Here is a 15,406-nt window from a genome sequence, read left to right as displayed (position 1 = left end):
TCTGATCCAGACACTGATTCTTCACACATTATATTGTTTTCAGGAGTGGAGTTTGGGACACATTCAGAAGTGCTTGGGGCTACTCCTGGCTGTGTGCTAATGGATCACCCTTGGCAGTACAGGGTTGTTGGGGGGTAGTGGGGGGTGTTATATGTGGTGCCTGGGATCTAACTGGGTCAAACACATGAGGCAGGCATCTTACACAGCTCTCTCTTCTGCTCCGAATAATGGGATTAGAATCCTTTCAATTCATTAATCCCCAAGAATGGTTATGATACAATGGGGTTTGCATTTCTCACATTTTAATAATACAGAGAAACCCTTAGAAGAAAAATAAATCGCCATGGGCATTCTGTGAGAAATTATTGTTTATTTTTTTATGGTGCTAGGAACAAACTGAAGGCCTCCTACATGAAAAAGTGTTCTATCACTGAACTGTACTACCAATCCCTTGTCTTTGATCTTTCATTAAAATATCGGTTAAATAAATGGCATATTCCTACAGGTGGACAGCAGATGAGGGTAATAAAATCATGGTTATAAGGCAAACATATGCAGATTTCTTTAATCTAGTGATTTATTTTAAAAAAATTGTACCTGAGCAGAAGCAAAAATTTCAGAGAATCTGGAGATTAAGATAGATGCTTCCAAACATATTTGGTCTACTGACCCCATTTATAACAAACAAAACAGAAAATAACTGAATACCCCCTGAAAAATCTATTTTTTTTAAAAAAATTGAATCACAGTGAGATACACAGTTACAAACGTTTTAGCAATTGGGTTTCAGTAATACAGTGTATCAACAAAAGTCCCTTCACCAGTGGACATTTCCCACCCACCATGTCCCCAGTCTCCTTCCCAACATCAACCCCTGCCTCCAGCCTGTATCTATGGCGGGCCCTTTTACTTCTCTCTGTCTCTCTCTCTGTTTCTGTCTTTGTCTCTCTTTCCTTTTGGACATTTTGTTTTGCGGTACAGGTACTAAAAGATTATCATGTTTGTCCTTTTACCTACTTTCAGCACTCAGTTCTCGTCCCGAGTGACAGTTTCCAACTATCACTGTCATAGTGGCCCCTTCTATAGCCTAACTCCCCTCTACCACCCCCAACAAACTCTACTTGTGACAATCTTCCAACAGTGGACCAGTCCTCCTGGCCCTTGTTTCTACTCTCCTTTTCTAAGTAATTTGACCCTTTTCTAAGTAATTTGGATGTATACCCAGTCTTCACCCAGTGAGGACAACTACCAAACTAGAAAACTCATCTCCATATGCTAATAATCATTATATAGCTATACAACCAAAACTAAACATGGGCTAAATTATGAAATAAGTTTCAAGTAACTATTTTAGAGACAGATGGTATATTTTGTTGAACAGAAATGCCTGCTCATATTGTAAACCGGGTACGATTGCTTCCTAGGAGTAAGGTTTTTGGGTTCACTGTGCCTATACCAATGGAACAGACTTATCAGAATTGATTCATTTTTTTTCAAATGTTAATATTTAGTTTTTCTTCAAGAAAACTTTAGAGACTGAACTGCAGTACAGCAGCTTTTAATATATTAATATTTACCAACACCTCCAGCTTTCAAATATCCCACCATTTAAAAAAAATATTTGCTTCTGGGGCTAGAGAGATAGTAGAGCGGATTGGGTACTTGCTTTGAATGTGGCTGACCCAGATTAGATCCGTGGGATTCCACAAGTTTCTCTGAGTACACCCAGGAGTAATTCCGGAGTGCAGAGCCAGGAGTAACCCGTGAGCATTGCCAGGTGTAGCCCCCAAACCAAACCAAAACAAAACAAAAATTTGCTTCTGGAAGTTTTAAATAAATTGATCAGTAAACTGAATTTTGCTTTGTAGGTTTTAATTATGTTTTCTTATCCTATTATGAAAAACAAAACTCTGTAGCCAAAAAGAAATATTTTCAAGATGAAAGAAAGCATACAATGAAGCAATTTATAAAAGTTACAATCTACATTTTATATCACTCATCATCTGAGGACAGAATAGCTGTGGTTTTTGTTGGTAAGCTTAAGAGCTTAACCATAAGAGGAAGCTTTCTGGAAAATTGTATGGAATAAATTCCCTAAATTTTATAGGAAAATATTATACAGGACTCATACATTGCTCAAGATCTAGTTTCCTAATAGTTTTTGAAAGCTGTTGACTTTTAGAAATGAACATGTTGATCTGGGCGTAAAGGAGGAGGATATGCAGAAAACAGAAGAGATGCCAATTCACAATGCAGCAGGCAATTAATTAACAAGAGTCGTGCTCCTTGAAACATACGATTGAGGAGATCTGATAATCTTACAATGACAGAAGATGTATTTCCTCCAAGTTACTTTCCTGGTGTGATTTTCTTCCAGAATTAAATCAGTGGGTAAGATGCTGGGGTAAGGCAGTGCTCTTCAAAAAGTGGATCAAGTTCCTCCCCTGGAAATATTTAGCAACATCTGGAGATATTCTGATTGTCATAACTGTGCAAAGATGTCTTAATGGCATCTAATGGACAGAAGTCAAGGATGCTGCTAAACATTTTATAATGCAAAGGATAGCACCATACAATTATCCAGTCAAAGACGTCATTAATGCCAAAGTTCATACACACATACACACACACACACACACAATCCCCCCCCCACCCCCCAGCTCCCACACCAGTCAGAATCAGGGTTATAAAAACTACCCAGACACAGATGTAGTCTTCCTAGATGTAGTCTAGCAAGTTAGTCACAGGGAGAGAAGATTTCAGTTTTGCATTGAGCCCGCCACACAATAAGGCTGCTACTGAAAGAACAGATAGATATATGAAACACTTAAAAGCATGATAGGATTCATTAGTTCATTTACTCACTTAGCAAACCTTTGAGAATGTCCAAGGCAGGTGTGATGATACATGGGAAAAACAACCAAATCCTGTGTCTGTCTTCATAGAGCTTATTGGAGGGAACTATAAAGATTATTGAAAAGAGGCCAGTGTACGAAGATTAGCAAATGTACATTATTGAGAAACATTTACACAGCAGCTTGAAAAGCTTACACATATGTATAATCAATCTCATTTGAACCACAGAACATATCTCTCAGGGTAGGCTATGTACCCTTTTCAGACAGTTTAAAAAATGGGCCCAAGGTCACACTTTGTAAATGGCAGTGCTAAAACTTCAGCCAAGCGGTGGAGAGACAGTACAGCAGATAAAGAATTTGGCTTGCACACAGCTGACCTGGGTTCTAGACCCAGCACAGTATTTGGTCCTCCTACCTCTTCCAGGAGTGATCGAGGAGCACAGAGCCAGGAGTATGACCTGAGCAGTGCTGTGTATAACTCCCAATCAAAAAACTGAACAAAAAACATCAGCCAAGTAACAGCTCTGAGATCCCAATAGCATTGTCCTATGGAGCTAGGATACATCTATTTAATTTGGTCTGGAATTTCTCCTGGTCCTTACCAACCACACAGGTACAAAACCTTTCCCTTACATATGTATATATGAAAAGCCGTAGTCTTCTCCATCTCCTTGCTTATGTGCCACCTAGGAATTATTCTCCAGTTGTTTCATGTATCTCTGCTTTGTATTTTTAATTAGATTGTAAACTCCTGACCTGCAGGGACCAGATCTTCATTTCTTTTGCAACCTTTTGCAGTGCTGCAGTTACCCAATAAATGCCTGCTGCTGTTTGAATGAACCTGTAGAGATAAAAATGCTTTATGGTATTCCCGTTTATTGGTTTCACGCTTTTATTTCTGCTTTGTGATAGGACTGTACATTATAAGCTTCCAGAGGGCAGAGAAAATGGCTTGGTGCTTTCCTTACACTCAGCAGGCACCATGCAAAATTTGATCCTTGCATGCCTTTTTTTGATACTCTGGATAATATTAGCAGCGCACGGGAGCGTTTTTTTTTTTTTTTTTTTTTGCTATCTACGGTTGTTGGCCTCTCTGCGGCGGGGGAATGTTCCCCCTTTTCCATTGTAAACTCCCATGGCGCCTAGGACAGGGCTAGATCACTGCAGAATCTGCAGCTCCTCCCCCGACCCCTGCCCGCCCTGCATATTTTTTTTATTACTAAGGGGGCCGACTGAGAAAAATGGTTCAAGCTGCGTGATCCCAGACTTTGCAAGGAAAAGAAGCAAAGTGGAAGGGGGATCCGAAGCAGGTCCGAAAACGGTCGGAGTGCAAAGGCACCGGGTTCTGTCTGAGAAGGCAGCCCGAGTCTGGCCCGCGGGACTCCGAGCCGTGCGCCGCCCGCAATCCCGGGGCCCGGGAGGCAGCCCCGCCGCCCGCCCCCGCCCCGCGCGCCTCCTGGAGCTGTCCAGACGGCCCCGCCCGCGCCTACCTGGGCACTCACCCGCGCCGCGCCGCCTCTCCTCCTCCCACCCCGGCCGCGAGCGCCCGGCCCGGCCCGCCGCCTCCCCGCCCGCAGCCTCCCGGGCCGAGCCAGACGGCGCGGGGCGCGCCGGGGGCGGCACGGTCAGGCTCGGCGGGGCTCGGCGGGCTCGCCCCCGGCCGGGGCGCCTGCAGGGGGCGCGGGGGACGGCCCCGCCCCGCCGCCTTCCCTCTCCCTCCCGGCTCCCTGGATCGGCGCCGGGAGGAAATGATGTGTTGCTGCCTGGTTAATCACAGCTCCAGACACTCATTGGCCGAGCGCTCCGCAGCCACTTCCTCCTCCTCCTCCTCCCGCTCCTCCCGCTCCGGCTCCTGCGCTTTGCAGCCGCCGCTGCCGCCGCCGCCGCCGCCGCCGCCGCAGCCTCCCCCCTCCGCGCTGGGGGAACTTTTCTACTCTCTGTGACCGCCTCCCCCACCCAACGCCTCCTCCCGCCCGGCCGGCAGTCCCCCCCGCCCCCGCCCCCTCCCTTCCCTGATCCAGCCCCCGACCCGGTCCGCCCGCCCCGCCCGCAGCCGTCCTTCCAGCCCGAGCTGCGGCGCCTCGGGAAGTTTATTCCGCCCGCCCTCCTTCCCTTCCTCCTCCTCCTCCTCCTCCTCCTCTCCCATCTCCACCTCCTCCTCCTCTTCACTCCGCCTCCCCTCCCTCCCCCGGCTCTTTCCCCGGGGTGGCTGCCGCCGCCGCCGCCGCCGCTGCCAGCCTGCTGCTCCTTCCTTGGCCCTCCGCGCCGGCCGGGGAGCTGGGAAGCCCCTGGCCCCACGCAGCGCTCCGCTGCGGCCGCCGCTCGGGGCCGGCTGCCCGCCCTCGGCCCCGCAGAGTTCCGGGCTCCCTCGCCGGCTGCGCCGCCCCGCCCCGCCCCGCGCCGACCTGCAGCGCCCGGCCGGCTCGCACTCCGCCTCCCTCGGCTCAGCCCCCGGCCGCCGCGGGACCAGAGGTGAGGGCAGGTCGCCGGCCGCGTCGGCCCGAGCCGGGAGGACGGAGGGAGGAGGAGGGCGCTGCGCCCGGGAAGAGTCGGGCGCCGGGGAGGGTGGGCGTCCGGGTGCCACCCCCTCGCTTTCATTCCTTTCTACCCTCCGTTGGATCCACGCTCGAGTGCGGGGGGTGGGGGGGGGAGCAGCCTTCGAGCACAACTGTCTTGCTGTGGGCCTGAACTGCTGGTGGGATATGGGAGAGGGCAGGAGGGTTGGAGTGGCGGCGGTGATGGGGGGGGGTGTCCCTGGTTCCCTGTGTGTCTGTGTGTCTGTGTCTGTGTGTGTCTGTGTCTGTGTGTGTGTACGCGGTGAACTCCTTTAGGGTGTGCACTTCTGACTTGGAAATCGATCTGAACCAGTGCCGGGCCCCGAGGCTCACCTTCCTGGCTGAGTCTGGTCGAGAGTAAAGGGATGGAGCGGATCACCCCCACCCTCAAAATATCCCGTCTCTTCCAAGAGGAATTTTCTGCTGGAGAGAGAGAGCGAGAGCGAGCGAGACAGCCAATAAACTCTGCTCAACTCCCTCCTCCCTCCGTTCTTCCTAGCTGCAGTTTCAAAAAGCTTCAAAGCCAGGAATGTGGGATTCATCTTCCGATCCCCAGAAGGCAAATGTGGTTACAGATGTTGCACGGTACTTTGCCAAGTTTAAAACCCTTCCTTCAACGCTGGAACCCAAACAGTGAGCCTCCAACCAGGGGGGCGCTGAAGGAGAGCTGTACGCCTCCAAACACCCCGAGGGAATCTGGTTCAAGACCCCCCCCTTAGCTGTCCAGTTTGTGCTAGCTAAGGGTCACCAACCTCTCTCCCGCCCCCCCCCCCCCTTCCTCCCCGGGAGCTTTGAAGGCATGGGAGAGAAATTGGAGAGGAAGCTTTTTTAGGGAAGAAAATATTCCACTTGGTAGCAGAAGGAAAGTCCTATTTAAAAAGTTGTCCTTAGTTTAGCTTTTGGGGAGAAGAACCAAGGAATACAATGGATTTGTTAAATTTATCCCGGTTTTCTTGTGTTCCGTTTTCGAGGTGTCTGTGTGTGTGATGAAAATTCACTGGATGATAAAAAAAATCCCACGCATGTTTTGTATATATTTGAAAAGAGGTCCTTACACTGAGACATAACCCGGAGGTTTTAAAGACTCTTGTCCCAGAGATTCAGACTGCTTTGACAGCCCAAGGGGAAGGCGGTGGCAAAAAATAGCTACCTCCTACCACCACCTCCCCCAAATCCCCCAAAAACTTCTTCCTGGAAAGGTGGTGTTAAGACGTTTCTGAGTTGGGCAGATCCGAGTGGCGGGCCTTAAATGGAAACACTATAGTATGTCCTGGCACTTGTCTCTCTGGAGGTGGGCGGCTGGCTGGCTGGCTGGGGGCCCAGCTTGGGCAGCCCGCAGACACTAGACTCGTGCTGACCTCAGCCGCTGGCTTTGCCATTAGCCTTCTTTCTAGTCTGCTTCAGTAGGAGACACCCTCCTCACCCATCTTACAGATGGGATGGGGATGAAGCTTTTCTCCAAGGCCTGGTCAGCACTTGGCTCACTCTGCCTCAGAGAGCACATCTCTTTGGTGGGGATTCCCTTGTCTTTGTCTTCTGTCCCAGTGTTTAAAAAGGGAAGTTAAAGTTGATGCCTTAAGTTGATGGAATTGCATACTGGACCATAGCTGTTATACTGCTACCTCTCATGCCAAATGTTCAAAGGCACTGAGTGATTTTGAGATAAATTATGGGTAACAAGGCATGAAGGGCCGGGATGAACAAAGATTAGATTTATGTTCCTTTCTGGTCTTATAGGTGATTTTAACTTGAAATGGGGAGAGAGAGGTTTTACATTAATTGTGATTTAGGTAGTTGATTTAGAACTTTTGTGCCTTGGAAGAGTGTGGTTATTTGAATCTGAGTTTCTTGTTAGCTCTAAGAATGTTGAAAGAGTATGAAGCATTTGGAGTAAAGGAGGAATAGCTATATTCAAGAAATGCAATTGATTTCACAAGTGAGGAACTTAATTACATTTGGCAACATTGTGATTTTTGTAAAGTAGAGATTTACCAGATTTGCTGCGTCTTTTCAAGGAACAGATACCAGTGACTGAATTGGTAAATACAGACTAGAGGGTCTACCTTAGATTGCAGTAATCTACAATATTGCACCACATGATTATTGCAGGTATTATGACAGTTTTATTTTCTCTTTTGCAGAAAAGTTAGATGTAACCATTATGTTAAGCTTTAAAAAAATTGTTACAGCATTACTTAAAAATCAGGGTATAGGGATTATGTGGTGGTGACAATGAGATGGTCGTCCTCTGATGACCATGATGGTCTTTCTAGGCAAGGTTGGATTGATCTTTGGACGGTGGGAGGGACAAGGCAGAAATAGATGTGAAAAAGGATTCTACTATTCAAGGTCAAAGGGGTAAAAGGTAGAATCAATACTTCTCTGTGGTACTTGGGACATAAAGGAGGTGAGACTGGGAGCTGTCCGCTGTGCTTTTTCTGCTGTTGGATCCCTGCATCTTGATTATTTTTAAATGAAGACGTCTACCATATATCTCCGAGAGATATGGAAAAGTGAACTTGAGATAGTGACAAAACCTTTTGCTATGATTTGGATGAATTTGGGGTGTGGAGGACTGTGCCTGGTCCTGTGTGCTTAGCTCCTCACATATACTTTATTTTATTTTCGTAAAATGTATTTTATTCTCTTACTGTCTCACAATAAGAAAATGAAGCTTGGCAAACATGAGTGAGTGGCCCAAAGATGTAGTCAATGATGAAGTGAGGGGTTTTGAACCAGGAAGTCTGGGTACTCAAGGATTTATGTTCTTAGACACTTTTTTGTTTTGTTTTGTTTTTGGGAGGAAGCCATACTTGGCGGTACTTAGGCTTTATTTCTAGTTCTGCATTCAGGGATCATCCTTGGTGGGCTCTGGGGACCACATTGGGTGTCAAGGATCAAACATAGATTGGCCAAGTATGAGGCAAGTGCTTTACCTACTGTACTAACTCTCTGGTCCCTTCTCTTAGCCTCTTTGCCAATTTATGCCAACCGTCATTATTCACACACTCATTGCCTTCATGAGTTATTTGTAGCTAAGTTTTGCTAGTCTGTTATTTAGTTTTGGGGGAGAGTTTGGGCCACACCTGGTGATGTTCAGTGCTATTCCTGGTCCTCTGATCAGGGTTCACTCCTAGTGATACTTGGGTAACCATAGGTGGTGCCCAGCTGAGTCAGGTGTATGCAGAGACAAGTCCCTTCCTCCCTTTAATATCTCTTTGACCAAACATACTAGTTTTAAAAGCAGTTTGCTTTTAATTTTAAACAATTTACCTTAAAACAACACTTACAATCTTTAAGACATAACTTTTAAAAGGTAACAATATGTTGTTGCCATATTTGGAAAGCCATCTTACTTTAAGGATGGGAGGTATAATCTTAAAGATGTAATCATGCTTGTATTGAAAATCAGAGTTAGGTGATGATTTGTCTCTGTGTGTATTTGTATGTATGTATATGAATGTGCATGTGTGAATGTATATGTATGTTGGGGTGTGTGTGTGTGTGTGTGTGTGTGTGTGTGTGTTTGGCAGGGACTTGGATATAAGGTAGAAAGATGATATAGAATTAGTGGTATTTTCATTCTTGAATTGAGTGATAGGTTCCTGGTACTGCTTTTATTTTTAGGCTTTGTAATTTACATACATGATACTTTCTTTTTTTTCTGTAAAAAGTTAAAGAAAATTAAACACATAACCATTAGAATAATGGTTACTTGGGGAATATTTCTCTGCACTATTCTGACTATAGACTTAGCTTGGTACTCCTGTGAAATAGACATTCAGGAACTTTTGACTGATTGTCACAGAACCCCAGCTGATCATTTTAAAGCAAGTTGATTGTTGTGATACTTAAGTAAGGTTGGGGTGTGTTTCCTCTTCTCTTTTCTTCACTTAAACTTTCATTTCAGTATGATGACTGCAATAAATGCATGGGTTTGTAGCTTTATTTGTCCCAACTGTAATTATGGAAGACACAGACTGGACTGAAGCTGCATTTCTCAAGATCATCCTGTCTTATGAGATCTAGTGCTCAGGATGTAGCAAAGAATGCCCGTGCAAAGTGCTCCAATGCATTTGATTTTTACTCATTGGTAAGCGTGTTACTGTTCACAGCAGGAAGCTGGTATTTAAGTTAAAGTGGTGCCCTGGGTAAAATGTTAAGAGCATTAATCTGGCGAGGCTGGAAAATCAAGCCACCAGAGATTTTATTTGGAGTCCACATAGTCTCCTTCTTTATTTTCTCCTGCAAATATTGGGCTATGTGGCTTTATTCCTGGAAATGAGGATTCCTGGTACAAAATGACTCTTTTGATCCCTTGGAATGAAAACTTTGTGTTTCTTTTTGTGGCCAACTTCAGTTTTCAGAAGAACCAAGTGGAAGAAGTTATTTTTTAAAGAGTTGGTCATAGACTATTCTTGTTTACCATGCTCTTTTAAGAATTAGATGGTACCGTCTGAGGAAGCAGTTCAGTGGTAGCACACACTCCTTGCATGTGAGAGGCCCTGGGTTCGATCCTGGGCACAAAACAAAATTTTTCTGCCTGTTGGAAAAGGTATTCAAATTCAAGACTCCTCTAAAAAGCTGTGGTTTGATAAATCATCTGAATCTTTGGTTTAGATGAGAGGTATTTTTTTGCTCCCCAAATTAATGAGAGAACCAGCAACTTTTTAAAGTTAAATAATCTCCCTATTCTATTATTTAAACAAGATGTAGAGTTGAATAATATGTGTATGTGTATCAGCATATAGCTCACACATGGTTTCTGGAAATCTGAGCTTGTTTTTATGTCTAAAGGCTCCTTCATGATCCATGAGAACTTTGTTTTCCAGAGTCACTGCTACTCATTTGTTTGATTTTTGGGTTTCAGTCTCTGACCAACATTCCAGTTTGCCCATTAGAGTTGCTTCATTGTTTGCTGTGGGCATTTGGCCTTTATTTTGGTGACTGGAAGTAACATTAAAATTCAACCTTTACCAGTTTTTTTGACGTTCCTGTTCTCTTGAAAGTTGTTTTGGAGGTTGGGATGAGACTGGAGGTTTCATTTTCCAGGGGTGTCCTAATGGGTTTTTAAGAATTTAGATCTCATCATGAAGTTGGATCTTGATTGTTCTCTATCACAACATTTCCCTCCGCCCCACTTTTGGGGATGGTCAGATCCATAGGGTTCAGAGTAATAGTACAATTACTTTCTGGGTTTGGCCTTTTGAGGTTCTATTTTTTTTCTTATGTTCACACCTCCATTCTAGGGCTTGATTGATCTTTTTTGAGGGCAAGAACTTAAAGGTATTCATTCTTCCATGTGTTTTTCCCCCACACAATTTATTCCCCTTCACCAATTTAAAACTTTTTGAATTCTTCACTGAACTTTTTGAGGCAAGGACTGTGTCTTATTTATCTTTTGTTTATCTTTTGCACCTAACACAATGCCCGGCCCAGACCGCATAGACAATAAATCGTTTTTCAATTGCTGAGAGAAAAATGAATGGATGATTACACATTAGAGGGGCAAATGAATCCTGTTCTTTACGGATTCACTAGAGATTCATGGAGATGATACCAGGCACAGTCTTCAGCCTTTCTTAAGGTTAAGTGTGGGAAGCAAGAAAGAAAGACACATACTTGAAATAGAAAGGATTGATTTTTTGATTACACCCTCCCCATTTTTGGGGATGGGAGTTACCTGATCTTTTCCAGGGACTCTTGCCAGCACTATTGTGGATAGAACCCGGGGTCTGCTGTATGCAAAGCCTGTGTTCCATCACATTGAGCTGTTTCTTTGACCTTTGATACCCCTTTTGTGTGCTTGGTGTTCTAACTTACACTTGTGTATTCAACAAGTATGTATTCTTTTCATTACATATTTTCTTTCTTGGTGTTTGAATTTAAGGGTGACACCTCCTTTACAGAGAACAGGGAGATAATAGATCAGCTAGTGTTTCTATATTCTGCAAAGCAATTCATCTGTGGTAACACACCTGGGACCCAAAGTCTTGGTGAAATGTCTTCTTTACCTTTCCTCTGTTCTTTCCTTTGTTTGTTGATGGTTGGTAGGAGACACAGTGAGGGAGGCAAGTGCTTGTGTGAGTGCTGGACCGTGGATAACCTCTCTGGATAATGGAAAAAATCCAAAGCAAGCTCTTTTTTTGACAGGTTTGCACTAATTGACTTGAAATGGATATATCAGGAAGACTTTATTTACTTGAATACTTGATGCTGGACGCCTTGCTTATCCGTGAAAGCCAGGATGGCTTCAGGTAGCCCCTAAGCAATGTAGATGCCATTGTACTAGTTTATCATCATTTTTCTTTTTTGGCTTATTCTGGAATTACTAAAAATATCTTAGCTTTGATGAGAAATACACAGAGGAAGTAAAGCAAAGTGGTCGGGATGATCTTGGTCAAAGCTAGGTATTAGGGTTGGGGTAACATTGGAGTTTGAGAGCTGAGAAAAAGGTTTGATGAAAAGAATTAGAGATTAAAAGAACCAAAAGCACTTCTGGTTTGGGGGAGGCTGGAAGGCAGAATGGGCTTGTACAAGAATTTATTTTATTGAGAAGAGTTTGGCCCACAACTGGCTGTGCTCAGGGCTTATTCCTGACCCTGTACTCAGGGGTCACTCTCAACAGTGCTCTGGGGACCTTATGGGGTGTGGGAATCAAACTAGGGTCATGTGAGAGTATGAGGCAAGTATCTTTCCCCCTGTGCTATCTCTCTGCTCCTAATGAAATAATTTTAGCCAAGTTTTGAATCTTCCCCTATTGTTGCTTTAGATGAGTAGTTGAAAATAGAAAGTGTTTGACCACTGACCTTAAGTGTTACATTAATATTTGTAAGCAGATATCATCAAGAATGCTAGAGCTTCTGAACTTGTGATTTGATGTTAGGGAGATTTCTGTTTTATAAAATCGAAGTATGTTTCTCTTCTGAGAAATTTTTATGTGATCCCCGGTGTATAGCTATATAATTTAGATAAACAAACACTGATAACAAATTACAAAGAAATTTATTTTAAAGCAGAGTTATGTTCAAGAAGCTAGGATATAGAGTGACTCATATTTTCCTTTTAAGGGAATATTTGTCAAATGATAATTCTTAGATGCCTTTTTGAACTTGAAAAACTAAACTATTGTGAACAATAGGAGTAAGAACAAATATCATTTTACTTGATGAGTATTTTTAGGCAGTACACATTGTATAGATATAAATGTTCCATTTCATTGTTATAAAAAGTTTTGACTCACACAATACATTTTGCATCATGACAGTACACATATGTACTTGCATACTGAAAATAATGCTGACATACAAGTTTAATAAAATGATACTTCAATCAATGCTTCCTAGGGCCTTTGCCTTGCACGCAGCCAACATGGCCGACCTGAGTTCGATTCCTCTGCCCCTCTCGGAGAGCCTGGCAAGCCACCGAGAGTATCTCACCCACACGGCAGAGCCTGGCAAGCTACCCGTGGTATATCCGATATGCCAAACACAGTAACAACAAGTCTCATGATGGAGACGTTACTGGGCCCGCTCGAGCAAATCGATGAACAATGGGAGGACCGTGACTAAATATTCCATCTCTTCAAGTGATTTTACAAGGGAGAGCCCGGCAAGCTACCTAGAGTATCTCGCCTACACGGCAGAACCTGGCAAGCCACCCGTGATGTATTCGATATGCCAAACACAGTAACAACTAAGTCTCCAATGGAGACGTTACTGGGCCTGCTTGAGCAAATCGATGATCAATGGGAGGGCCTTTACCTTTACCTTTACCTAGGGGGTTAACCCGCATTTTGAATAGAACTCTTCCAGGTGTCGTGAAAATTAGATTTGTTTATTTTTAATTGGATGAGAATTTTGTGTTCCTTTTTGTATGAGTTCTGCAGAAAGATTATCTCTCTCATCCCCCAACTTTTTCCCTCCGCCACCCTGTTGTTCTTCCTCAGTATAGGATAGGGGTCTTCCCTTTCTTCTCTGATCAGATTAAAGTGACTAATATGTACTTTGGACCTCCATTGTCATCTTGATCTCAATCAGCATCAGATGTTTAGCTACTAAATTTAAACTGGTGGCAGGAGCCATTTAGTTCTCTGTTCTTTTACATTCTGCTTGAATGTGATGGTGACTTAGTAATCAGGGGCATGTCAGGAGTGTCTTGTAGGTTTTGTGCACCAAAAGGATAGATGGTGTTAGGTGAAGATGAACCAGACACCTGTATAGTTCTCATCTACAAAGCAAATTAGTTGGGGATGCCTCTTGTATTCAAATATAGAGCTTTATCTTTGAAGGTGACTGTAGTCCTCATTGTTGTGTTCATTCACATCATTTTTTTTCTATCTTGCTTGCTTGTCTGTCTTTTTCTAACTTCATAATTCAGTGACTAAACAGTTGTCCAGACTTTTTGTGTTTAGTCTGGCCATGGAACATTCAGTAAAACTAAATTGATCATAAGGTGCACTCCTAGTCGGGGATTGAAGGATTATCCATCTAACTATAAATGGTAGAATGCCCAAGTATTTTGTTCACAGGCCTTGAAGAGATAAGGATCAACTAATACCTTTGAGGAAGTGACTGTTTGGCTGCTTTGATAGAGGTACCATTTTGATGTTATCATTTTGAGAGATAGCTTTATGTGTGTAGGTTGCGGAATAGGCAACTTTCCAAATCTTGGGGATGGGGCAAGTAAATAGGAGGTGGTTGACTCTTGTTTAAGAGCCAAATTGTGCACGTCATAGTTGCACATTTTAATCATGAGAATCAAGACTCTGTGCCTTGAGGGGCAACTTCTTAAAGACAGGCCCAAGACAGCTGAAAGGATCAGCAGATTTAGGTCTCTGATTCTGCACTATCATCAGGCCAAAGTGTTCTGAGTAGAATGGCAAGTACTATTAAAATGGGAGATTGCCCCCAGAGTTATTTGTTTATGCTCAGCATATATGCTAACTTGCAGATGGTACAAGATCTTTTGACAGAACTGGATCGTACAGAGTCAATTAAGGTACACATCGGAGAAGGAAGGTTCGAAAGGGAAATGCAAAACCCAGTCTGGTTTGTTCAGAAAGCCAGGCTAAGGGAGTTAGGCTTGATTCCAAAATAGCATCAAGAAGATAATAATATATGTGTGGGGCACCTTAATCGGGCCTCCCTACCTGGCATTCTCTCACTATAAGAACCGCTTTATGAAGTGAACCTACTCTCATCATCTCCATTTTGCAGAAGAAGAAAGAGATTCAGATGGGGGCTGGAAACTTATGTTTAGTCCCGTGTGTGCCTTTTAGCCAGGTGGAAGTCTTCGTGCCATTTAGCAGCTTGAAGGGTACCTGCTACAGGTTGAACACTTATGGTTTGGTGCTGACTTCCTTTCACGGTTTTGTAGTTGTGTCCTATTTGATATTATTGTTAAACCTCCCTTTGGAAATGGTTATCGGCCTTTAAATAGGAGGAGATTCTCTACAAAAAGTTTTCATGTCAGGTGGAAAGATCTGGCAGCGCCTGGCCTGTGTTCTTGAGGGAACCTCTTTGCCAGACCATTCTGAGGTGATGGTGTATGAGGGCCTTCATGCTGAGGCTGGCTGCATCCCAGTCCCTCTTGTTTCTCCCTCCCAGACACTGAGGCCCAGTGTCCATTGCAGTTTAGCCTTTGATTGTTTATCCTCCTAGCTTTGCCTCCTGGACATCTCACCTGCATTGTCTTGTCGGCCTAAGCCTTTCTGACCCCTGGGCTATCAGCTTTCTGTTGGCCATAGATGTTTAGTCTAGTTGTAAGTGTAGATACACAGGCGCTAAGGGGACATAAGAGTGGGTGAAATTAGCATGTCAACTTTGGGTTGCAGAAGCAGTAGGTCTTTATGAATCATTTCTTTTCTGCAGAGGGCAGATAAGTTGAGGGGTAAAAATATATGACTTTGGGAATCTGGGTGGCTGGGGAAGAATGTTGATCCTTAAGAAAATTGGGGGCTGCAGAGAGAGCTCTCTTGACTGTATGTATATG

The 15,406-nt window shown here is 44.1% G+C and overlaps 1 protein-coding gene and 1 long non-coding RNA gene across 5 annotated transcripts in view; one reads left to right on the top strand and one right to left on the bottom strand.

The window, feature by feature from the left end:
- Positions 1–1,731: 1,731 nt before the first annotated feature.
- On the bottom strand, positions 1,732–4,822 carry LOC130019615 (uncharacterized). 3 transcript variants are annotated; one of them, XR_008791878.1, is made up of 4 exons: positions 4,349–4,822; positions 3,492–3,699; positions 2,866–2,961; positions 1,732–2,444 (listed from the first exon to the last, which is right to left on the bottom strand). It is a non-coding gene; the product is annotated as an uncharacterized LOC130019615 (long non-coding RNA). The 3 variants fall into 3 exon arrangements; XR_008791879.1 differs by having other exon boundaries at positions 3,615–3,699; XR_008791880.1 differs by having other exon boundaries at positions 4,361–4,822.
- Positions 4,823–5,011: 189 nt separating this feature from the next.
- Positions 5,012–15,406, top strand: part of ACVR1 (activin A receptor type 1) — a 141,075-nt gene continuing 130,680 nt past the window's right edge. The window contains exon 1 of one of the 2 annotated variants that reach the window (XM_056110144.1): positions 5,012–5,330. The gene's annotated coding sequence lies outside the window, so the exon portion shown is untranslated. The remainder of the gene's footprint in view (positions 5,331–15,406) is intronic. The other variant, XM_056110142.1, reaches the window with a different exon arrangement.

The sequence above is a fragment of the Sorex fumeus genome, unplaced genomic scaffold (genome assembly GCF_029834395.1).
Source record: "Sorex fumeus unplaced genomic scaffold, SorFum_2.1 ptg000009l, whole genome shotgun sequence".
NCBI lineage: Eukaryota > Metazoa > Chordata > Mammalia > Eulipotyphla > Soricidae > Sorex > Sorex fumeus.
Note: the sequence above shows the minus strand (reverse complement) of the source record. Positions and strands in the feature narration are given on the sequence as shown.